The 10,209-nt window shown below is 42.9% G+C and overlaps 1 protein-coding gene across 1 annotated transcript in view; it reads left to right on the top strand.

The window, feature by feature from the left end:
- The first annotated feature begins 313 nt into the window (after positions 1–313).
- Positions 314–10,209, top strand: part of ELK3 (ETS transcription factor ELK3) — a 72,621-nt gene continuing 62,725 nt past the window's right edge. Inside the window, exon 1 of the mRNA XM_068272789.1 lies at positions 314–715. The gene's annotated coding sequence lies outside the window, so the exon portion shown is untranslated. The remainder of the gene's footprint in view (positions 716–10,209) is intronic.

Below are 10,209 nucleotides of genomic sequence, written 5' to 3'. Positions count from 1 at the left end.
TTACTGTATGAATCTCAAGTACACCCTAAACCTATCAGAAGTACATGCAGGGCATTTTGAGAGTGAAGGTACCCAAAGACTTATTTTTATCCTAGCCTTCCTTTACTTCAAATACTATTTCAGGCACAACAGCCTTTTAAAATTACAGAGATCTTATAATTTGGAGTGACACAGGCTGTGATGAGATGACGCCTTCATTCAGTCTACCTTCTTATGCAATTCTTTTTGTGCTTATTAGACACTGGCTAATTTTGTTAGTATTTTGGTGTTTGAATGGACTCCACCCCTTTGTTGTGGGCCAGGCAAAGGAGCAGAACAGACAGATGGAGCACTTGTAGCTCTGTGCACTTCATGTAGTAACTGTTGCTGTTTTACTATGTGTGTGTCTTATATTACAACGATGCTGAACATCAGTGGCCAGAGAGAGAAGAAGGAGGAAAAGCCTGTTTACACAGACTGCAAACCGCCTGGGGAATAATGCAGGAAAGGAAGTGAGCCGGCTCTCTGTCTGACTGCTCCAACTTCCTGCTCACACACACACACACATACACACACACCACTGAAAAAAAAGAAAAGAAAGAAAAAAATCAGGATCTCATTACAACAGAAACGTTTGCAGACGACTGTCAGCATGGAAGACGAAGGGATTTTAGCCAGTTCTTCCTAGAAAATTATAAACCTGGGGGAAAGTTCCCAGAGTACAGCAAGAGTTTGGGTATGTATGAGCCTATATTTATGTCACTGATTGTATGAGAGCCTCTGTACAGCACTTGCATGGACTTACAAGAATTATTTTAGTTGGGAATCGATGCCTGTGGGACAGAGGAATCAATGGTTGATATTCCGTGAGAAAGGGGACCTGTTTTCTGCATTGTAAACTGCTACTGTATGGCGTGTGACATTCATGATAGTAGCTGGGTAGTAAGCGTGCTTTGCTCAGAAGGTGGGAGGTGAGTGCTGAGCAGCCTGTAATTGCAGTAATTAGCCTAATAGAGGTGTGAATGGCATTGAGATGACAGATGAAGTTGACACTGCTCATGGTGGCTCGGCTGCGCCTATGGGCATCAATGTGATTCTATGCCACAGGGCACATGCCCATTTTATACTTGTGTGCCAGAGAGATGCTAGTACCACAGGGCATCCCTGTATCAGCAGCATCCCTGCCTGGGCACACAGTGGGTCCGATCAGCAGAGTGGGAATCAAGTCAGGTTAGCGTATTCTTCTGAAAGAAAGTTGTGTGAGTCTAGCTTGTCTGGAAACAGCAAGACTAATTGCCATGCGCTTCCGGTTTGAAACTGGCAGCAGACAACATCTTGAAAATGAGTCAGTGGAGCACAAAGAGACTCTGTGGTTTCCTTCTCCTCAGGTTCATGCATTGCGCTTTGCAGCTTCCTTTGTGCTCTTCACAGGGATTCGGGAGGGTTTCTTTTTCAGCTCTGGCCATTTAATAATCCCCTCAGCCAGAGAGGTAGAGAGGAGAGACTGTTGATTTTGGATGGGAGTATTTTTTATAAGGTTAGAGGACCTGATGCTGCCGGGGGGAAAAAGTTCCCTTGAATTTTCCACTGGCTGCAGGAAGAGAGCACATTTAGTCATGGCTAAGTAATGTCTGCGTACACCGACTAATCTCATTAGGAGTTTCCGGTCCCCTAACACAGGAGGGTTTTGTGTGGCTTCATGGAGAGGAGCTCTGCCACCAACATGCACAGCCAGCATCAATATTACCCTGTTTACTCACAAACTATGCCCCAGAATAGTTCTAAGTGTGCGTGGCTATTATATATATATATATATATATATATATATATATATATATATATATATATATATATATATATGCTTCACCACCTTGTATGTGCATACAGTGTGCAGCTATTATTTATTTATTGTATTTATATAGCGCCAACATATTACGCAGCGCTGACCACAGTGTTCCAGAAGGTGGCAGGTAGGATAATAATATAAAATCCAGTTTACACTACAGATGTGTTGACTTTTCCATTTAAATTTTATTTTGTATGTTAATATTGGTAGTCTACCTTCACACCGACACGTGCTGCACCAGACATAATTGCATAGTTTATGTAACTGTATGCATCACACTGCGATTATAGTACATGATGCAACCCCCCCCCATGTATTTTGGAATTTGGTCCATTTTCAAGCTGCATATCTTGTATAAATTAACAATGTAATCTGTATCAATGCTGAATTATCAGCATCCTATTGACTTCTATTATTATTTAGAATTTATATAGCGCTGACACCTTCTGCATTGCTTTACAGAGTATATATACCCTCTTTCCCTGAAAATAAGACCTACCCTGAAATTAAGCCCTAGCTGGAATTTTGAGCATGTTTGAAATATAAGCCCTAGCCTGAAAATAAGCCCTAGCGGAGGTTAAAGAGGAGGAAGAGGCAGCCAGCAAGTGGGACACAGCAGTGCAGTGCTGATCAGGCACTGGTCCTGTTATCCCGGCATACTGCAAGGTTATCAACTGTGTGCAGGGATGACAGGGCAGGTGCCTGAGCAGTACAGTAGCATACCTTCAGATCCAGCAGAGGAAGAGGAGCCATAGTGGGGAAGGCAGGAGGACACACAGAAACAGCACAGTTCAAAGGAACAGGAAATGTTCTACTGAGACACTTCTTGATATAAATATAAGACATCCCTTGAAAATAAGCCCTAGCACAACTTTTGGAGCAAAAATTAATATAAGACACTGTCTTATTTTCAGGAAAACACGGTATATAGTCACTTAACTGTCCCTTATGGGAGCTCAAAATCTAATCCACAATCAAATCCATACCCTAGTCATATGGGATGTGGGAGGAAATCAGAGTGCCTGAAGAACACCCAAGCAGAAAGAGAAAATACAAGCTCAGTGCACATATCCTATCTTTATTGGTTATCTGACAGTTCAGAAGTTGTGAGGTAACCAATCAGTAACTTTCTGGATCTGAACCTGCTCAGTTCAGCTCCTGGTAATTCCAGTTCTTGCAGAGCAAAACATCCACCTAAAATCACATTTGGGATTGAGAGGGATATGGAAGCTGCTATATTTATTTCCCTTTAAACAATGCCAGTTGGCTGCCTGTCCTGCTGATCTTTCGTGCATCAGTAGTGTCTGATTCACACACCTGAAACAGGAATGTGGCTAATCCATTCTAATTTCAGTCAGAAACACCTGATCTGCTGTATGCTGGTTCAGGGTATATGGCTAAAAGCATTACAGGCAGATGATTAGCAGGGCAACCAGGCAATTTGCATTATTAAAAATATATAACTATGGCAGCCTCCATATCCCTCTAACTTCCAGCGCTGCATAATATGTTGGCGCTTTATAAATACAATAAATAAATAAATAATAATAACTTCCGGTGTGCTCACCTTTGGTTTACATGGGCATTTTTGAGGTGTTGAAAGACTGCATTAAAGTCCTTACAGCACTATCATGTGAAATCCACATGTATGGTAATATGCGGAGTGATGCATTTGGAGCCTATTTACCTTGAAACAATTTGAACCTAAATGAATGCGTTAAACTAGTGTGTTAAAATGCTTATAAATGAGTGTAAACATGCCTGAACAGAAATTTCCAGTTGTTTATAGTTTTGCAAGTGTTTAAAAATACATCCATGTAAACTAGGTCAAAGTTTTATGCTAGTCATGGGAATAGTTCAGGTGTTGAATATGAGTAACAATGTCTCCTGCTTTTTGCAGCTAATCATTTTGGTAGTAAGGTAGGAGTTTCTAGGCAGTGTCTTGGCATCAGTACTCCAAAAACTATGTGCTGTTGCCAAGCTTGCTGCAGGTTGAAATGGAGAGATGACTTTTAAAACATTAATGGCAAAAACACACTTCTGCTGCACTAATTTACCGTATGTTGCTGGCAAATAATATATTGTAAGTGAAATTTTGCTTCCATCTGTATGAAGTGGTTAAGGATTCTACTTACTTCAGCTGGGCAAGCAATAAAGCAATAGTATGGTTACATTGTTGGTCTGCAAGTGGTCCTGAACTGACCTGGTGAATAGGTTGAAATTGATGCCTGGTTATTGTACTATGTTTTGGATGGTTACAATAAATTCCTGTGTGGTGATGCAAATACTATTTCATCTACTGCAGGGGTCTCAAACTCAATTTACCTGGGGGCCGCAGGAGGCAAAGTCAAGATGAGGCTGGGCCGCATAAGGAATTTCACAATCGCGGCGCATCGCCGCCACTGCCCGCCCCTCTCACTCTTCCTTCACAGAGAGGGGCAGGGACAGGCGGCGATCCAAGCGGCGATTGACGTCAGGAGGGGCAGAGCTGAAGCTGAAAGCTCTGCCCCTTCCAGGAAATGCCGGCGGATTGCCCCCCATGCGATTTGGGGGCTCTGTAGCCCTTGTTTAGCGGCGGGGATGCGGCAAATTACTTGGGAGCACTGAAGCGAACTATAAGGAAGCTTTTGCCAGTGAGGGCCACAAAATATTGTATTGAGGGCCGCAAATGGCCCACGGGCCGCGAGTTTGAGACCCCTGATCTACTGTATCACTGGGCAGGTGTATACTGTGCTGCTGTCTGCCCCACTTCCACAAATATGTATCAAGGATCCTATTTGTTAAGCTATCTGAAAATACCAATCTGTGTTGTTGATAGCAGACAGTCATTTTTTATTTGGTGTATGAAAGGGAGAAACAAGCTTATTGCTGTAGGCAACCCTGACGATTCATTCTCAAATACAAAATGGTTGAGTCCTGCACATGATACTCTATTTGCACTGGCAAAAACTGTTGTAGGATTAGCTATTGAGAGACACTACCTTTATCATGGTCTTTAGCAATAGAAATAGATTCAGATTTTGTCAGGTTATAATAAATAAATATTAGCTTTGACATACCTGACTGGACCTGCCAAATAAGCATGCTTATACTGTGGCCATGCAGACATTGTTGGTGATAGTATGCAATTGTAGAAAAAGATCCGGACACCAGATGCATTGCAAAGATCCCACCGTTTATTTCAACCCCACCACAGACAGATACAAACACCAAGGCAAAGGCCTGACAGGTGTTTCCTCAGAGACCAGTCTGCTTAACCGGAGGCACAGTGAATTATCCACCAACCGTCCATTCCCAAAGCCTGCCATTTAGCATCTAGTGCTGATCACCTTTCTGTATACCTGTATCCAAGATTGTAGGTGGTAGCTTTATCAACAAAGCAACTATACCAATTTGTCAGGAAAATTCACTCTAGATATACTATCCTTTCCTTGGGTCCAGTCATGCCTGGGGAATTTGAAACAGTCAATAGAAGTATGGGCTGGTGCACACCAGAGTGGTTCTGGAGTGTTTTTTAAAACACTTGCAGGGTGAAAACCGCTTTGCTAATGAAAGTGAATGGGCTGGTGCACACCAGAGCAATTCGTTTTTTCCACAAATGCAAACAAGGGGGTTGCAGCATTTTTTTTTATTTCTGAGGCGTTTCTGCCTACATGTTAAAGTATAGGAAAGTTGAAAACCGCTCTGAAAACCGCTAGATCAGAGCGGTTTTCCAGGCTTTTTTGTTACAGTAGCTGTTCAGTAACAGCTTTACCGTAACAATATTTGTAATCTGCTACACAAAAACGCCTCAAAAAACGCTAGGCATGTTTAGAAAACGTCTCTAAACATGCCTAGAATCGCTCTGAAATCTGCTTCAAAAACCTCTAGTGTTTTGCAGATCTGCTAGAGGTTTTTGGTGTGCCTATGATTGTTTCCTGATTCGATCATCTTAGTCCAGAGACAATTATCTTATGTGTGTGGTGGGTAGGCTAATCTCCTGAACGATGATATCTAGATTATGTACAACATTGAACCAGTGGACCACATACAACTTCAGTTTAAACTGCATCGCAGTGGAGAGCCAAGCAGCACCTCTGCACAAGCGCCTGCTTTAAATGCCGAGTTCTTCAGTTCACATGGCTAGATATTTACAGCAGGATTTGCAGCTACATAAACCTTATTTCTCATAAAAAGGTAGCATTTAGACACTAACTAGGCTGTCACTAGGTATTTGTTTTATTTATTTATGAATCTATACTGTTAGTCCTGGATGGAAGGTATAGATCTAGCAGATGGCTGTTAGAATTTGACAGCTCTTGAATTGATCACAGGATGCTTTATACCAGCAGCACATTAATCAATCACGATAAAGCATTTTTTGTGACATTGGGAGACGTATTTCCAGTCTACAGCAGAGATATTAAGCCTTGCAGTGCTTGCCTGAGACTTGCCAGTAATTTTATAGGTGACTAGCTGATGACCCGGCGTTGCCCGAGTATATATTTGGCTGGTGTCGGCTCCACCCACTTTTTCTAACACTAACACACAAATACTCAGTTTGTGAGCTTTGGCATCAATAATTTGTATATTCTCATAGAAATTAAATAAATCAGATTAATGGTTTGTGACTCCGCCCCTCTCTAGCGTTTGGACCCCAGTCACCCATTGACCAACTATAGCAGGTTTGAGGCATCTGCTATTAACAGTGTAATAATGGCAGCAATTTAAATATTCCCCTTGAAAATCAACAGGTGAATTTTGACTTGCTTTAATAGGCCCCACCCACTTCCCTGAATATTAATCTCATTCACCCAGTGACCATCAGGGCAAAGCTTGTGAACCCTGCCATTAACAGTGTAAAAAGGCCTGCAGGTTATATTTTCCCAGTGAAATTTGTTTTTGGCTCTCCCCACTTTTTGTGACCTGGACACACAGTCACTCAATGACCAAGTATGTGAGCTTTTGGGTCCCTGGCATCAATAAAAACAAATCTAATTGTCTGTTTGTGGCTCCCCCTATTTTCTGAATTTGAACCCCAGTGACCCAATAACCAACTTGAGGCTTGTAACATTAACAGCGCAAGAATGGCAGCAATTTTAATATTCCTCTTGAAAATCAACAGGTGACTATTGGTTGGCTTTTTAAGGCTCCACCCACTTTTCTGAACATTAATCCAAGTCACCTAGTAACAAACTGTGCAAAGTTTGTGAACCCTGCCATTAAGAGTGAAGAAGGTGCTGCAGTTTATATTTTCCCAGGGAAATCTTTTTTTGACTCCACCAATTTTTTGTAACCTTGATACACAGTCACTCAATGACCAAGTTTGTGAGCTTTCGCGTTTCTGGCATCAAAATTGTGTAAATGGAGCAGTTTATCCAGCAAAGAAATCAATTTGGCTGTTTGTGGCTCTGCCCCTTTAGTGAATTTGAGCCCCAGTCACTTAGTGACTGATTGTGGCAGGTTTGAGGCCTCTGCCATTAACAGTGTAAGAATGGCAGCAGTTTCAATATTCCTCTTGAAAATCAATAGGTGAATTTTGATTGGCTGTTGTAGGTGCCACCTACTTTTCTAAATATTAATCCCAGTCACCCAGTGACCAACTGTGTCAAGTTTGAGAACCCTGCCATTAACAGTGTAAGAACGGCTGCAGTTTATATTTTCCCATGTAAAAAGTTAGTTGTTTTTGGATGTTTCTAACCTTGACATACAGTCACTCAATAACCAAGTTTATGAGCTTTGGGGTCCTTGGCATCAATAAGTTGATTTTTTTCCATTGAAATTAAACAAAGCTGATTGGCTGTTTGTAGCCCGCCTCCTTTTCAGAATTTAAACATAAGTCTCCCAGTGACTGACTGTACTAGATTTGAGGCATCTGCCATTAAGAGTTTAAGAATGGCAGCAATGTAAATATTCCCCTTGAAACTCAATAGGTGAATTTTGATTGGCTGTTGTAGGCTCCACCCACTTTCCTGAATATTAATCCCAGTCATCCAGTGACCAACTGTCTGAAGTTTGAGTTCCCTGCCAATAACAGAATGGCTGAAATCAATCTAAAAAATCTGATTGGCCGTTTGTGGCTCCATCCCCTTTAGTGAATTTGGACCCCAGTCACCCAATGACTGACTGTATCAGGTTTGAGGCCTATGCCATTAACAGTGTAAGAATGGTAGCAATGTAAATATTACCTTTGAAAATCAATAGGTGAATTTTGATTGGCTGTAGTAGGCTCCACCCACTTAATATTAATCCCAGACACCCAGTGGCCACCTGTTTCAAGTTTGGGAACCCTGCCATTAACAGTGTAAGAATGGTTGCAGTTGATATTCTCCCATGTAAAAAATGTAGTTGTTGGTGCCGCCCACTTTTTCTAACCTTGACATATAGTCACTCAATTACCAAGTTTATGAGCTTTGGGGTCCTTGGTATCAATCATGTGTATATTCCCATTGAAATTAATCAAATCTGATTGGCTGTTTGTGGCTCCGCCCCTTTCTGAATTTGAACCGCAGTCACCCACTGTACCAGGTTTGAGGCATTTGCAATTAACAGCTATTAATAGTGTAAGAATAGCAGCAATTTAAATATTCCCCTTGAAAATCAACAGGTCAATTTTGATTAGCTGTTGTAGGCTCCACCCATTTTCCTGAATATTAATCCCAGTCACCCAGTGACCAACTGTGCAAACTTTGAGAACCCTGCCATTAACAATGTAAGGATGGCTGCAGTTTATATTTCACCAGTGAAATTTGTTTTTGGCTTTGCCCACTTTTTTGTAACCTTGACACACAGTCACTCAATGACCAAGTTTGTGAGCTTTCATTTTTCTGGCATCAAAAATGTGTGAATGGAAGCAGTTTATCCAGCAAAGAAATGTGATTGGCTGTTTGTGGCCCCGCCCTTTAGTGAATTTGAACCCCAGTCACCCAATGACCGACTGTAGCAAGTTTGAAGCCTCTGCCATTAACAGTGTAAGAATGGCAGCAGTTTAAATATTCCCCTTGAAAACCAATAGGTGAATTTTGATTGGCTGTTGTAGGCTCCACCTACTTTCTTGACTCTTAATCTCATTCACCCAGTGACCAACTGGCAAATTTGAGAACCTTGCGATTAATAGTCTAAGAATGGCTGCAGTTTACATTTTCCAATTAAAAATGAATGACTGAAATTTGATTGGCTGTTTTAAGCTGCGCCCACTTTTCCTGGATTTGTAACCTCGGTCACCAAGTGACCAACTCTGCCAAGTGTGGGGACTCTGGCTTGATTATTGTGAGAATGGCAGCCTTTTACATTTTTTCCATTGACATGAATGGGTGGAATCTGATTTGCTGTTTGTAGCTCCGCCCAGGTGTGCAGGGGGGAAGCGAGACCCCCAGAACCTATCATCCCAGGTAGTGAGGTATCTGCATACCAAGTTTCGTTCAAATCGGTCAAGCCGTTTTCGAGTGATCGCGGCACATTCATACATACATACACACACACATACATCCGATTTTATATATATGTTACGGCCAGAACCCGAAGTTTGGCCACTTCTAGTTCTGGCCGGCCACTTTGGGTTCTGGCCAAACAATGCGCGAAGTGGCCGCTGCGCTGCGGCCAATGTTAGAAATGGAATGATTCCTCTGACATTAATGTATCTTCTGGCCGCAGCGCAGCGGCCAAACAACTTAGTTCATTTAATGCAATTCAGCCGGCGGCAATGTAACAATTCAAGCCGCCGGCTTTTTCTCTGCATCTCTCTCTCTCCTTCTCCCCCCCCCCCCTCCCGCCTCTCTCGCTCTCTCCTATGGGCAGCCGGGCGGGGACACGAGTGTCCCCCCGGAGTCGTTCGTCGTGGCAGGGGAATCCTGCCGTTCTTGCAGAGCGGGTGCTGGCAGAAGCGATGTCTGCAGCCTCCCCGCTCTGCTTTCCTGGTGCGACGAACGACTCCCTGCTGCCCATAAGAGGAGGAGAGAGAGGCAGAGAAAAAGCCGGCGGCTTGAATTGTTACATAGCCGCCGGCTGAATTGCATTAAATGAACTAAGTTGTTCTACGTTTGGCCGCTGCGCTGCGGCCAGAAGATACATTAATGTCAGAGGAATCATTCCATTTTCAACATTGGCCGCAGCGCAGCGGCCACTTCGCGCATTGGCCGGCCAGAACCCGAAGTGGCCGGCCAGAACTAGAAGTGGCCAAACTTCGGGTTCTGGCCGTAACATATATAGATTTTACACCTCAGCCGGGTTTACAAGCAGTCTGAAGACTTTCTTGATGAACATAGCAGACACCATAGATTCCATATATGGCTGGTTTTACTTTTGCTGTGGACTGCTGGAAGGTCGGCTTTCATTTCCTGGCCAATGGCTCTTTCACACGGCCCAACAGTCTTCACAATCTCTTGCTACACTGACCCACTGCTGCT

Source organism: Hyperolius riggenbachi, chromosome 3, assembly GCF_040937935.1.
Source record: "Hyperolius riggenbachi isolate aHypRig1 chromosome 3, aHypRig1.pri, whole genome shotgun sequence".
NCBI classification, from domain to species: domain Eukaryota; kingdom Metazoa; phylum Chordata; class Amphibia; order Anura; family Hyperoliidae; genus Hyperolius; species Hyperolius riggenbachi.
The sequence above is the reverse complement of the archived record's forward strand: the minus strand, read 5'-3'. Positions and strand labels throughout refer to the sequence as shown.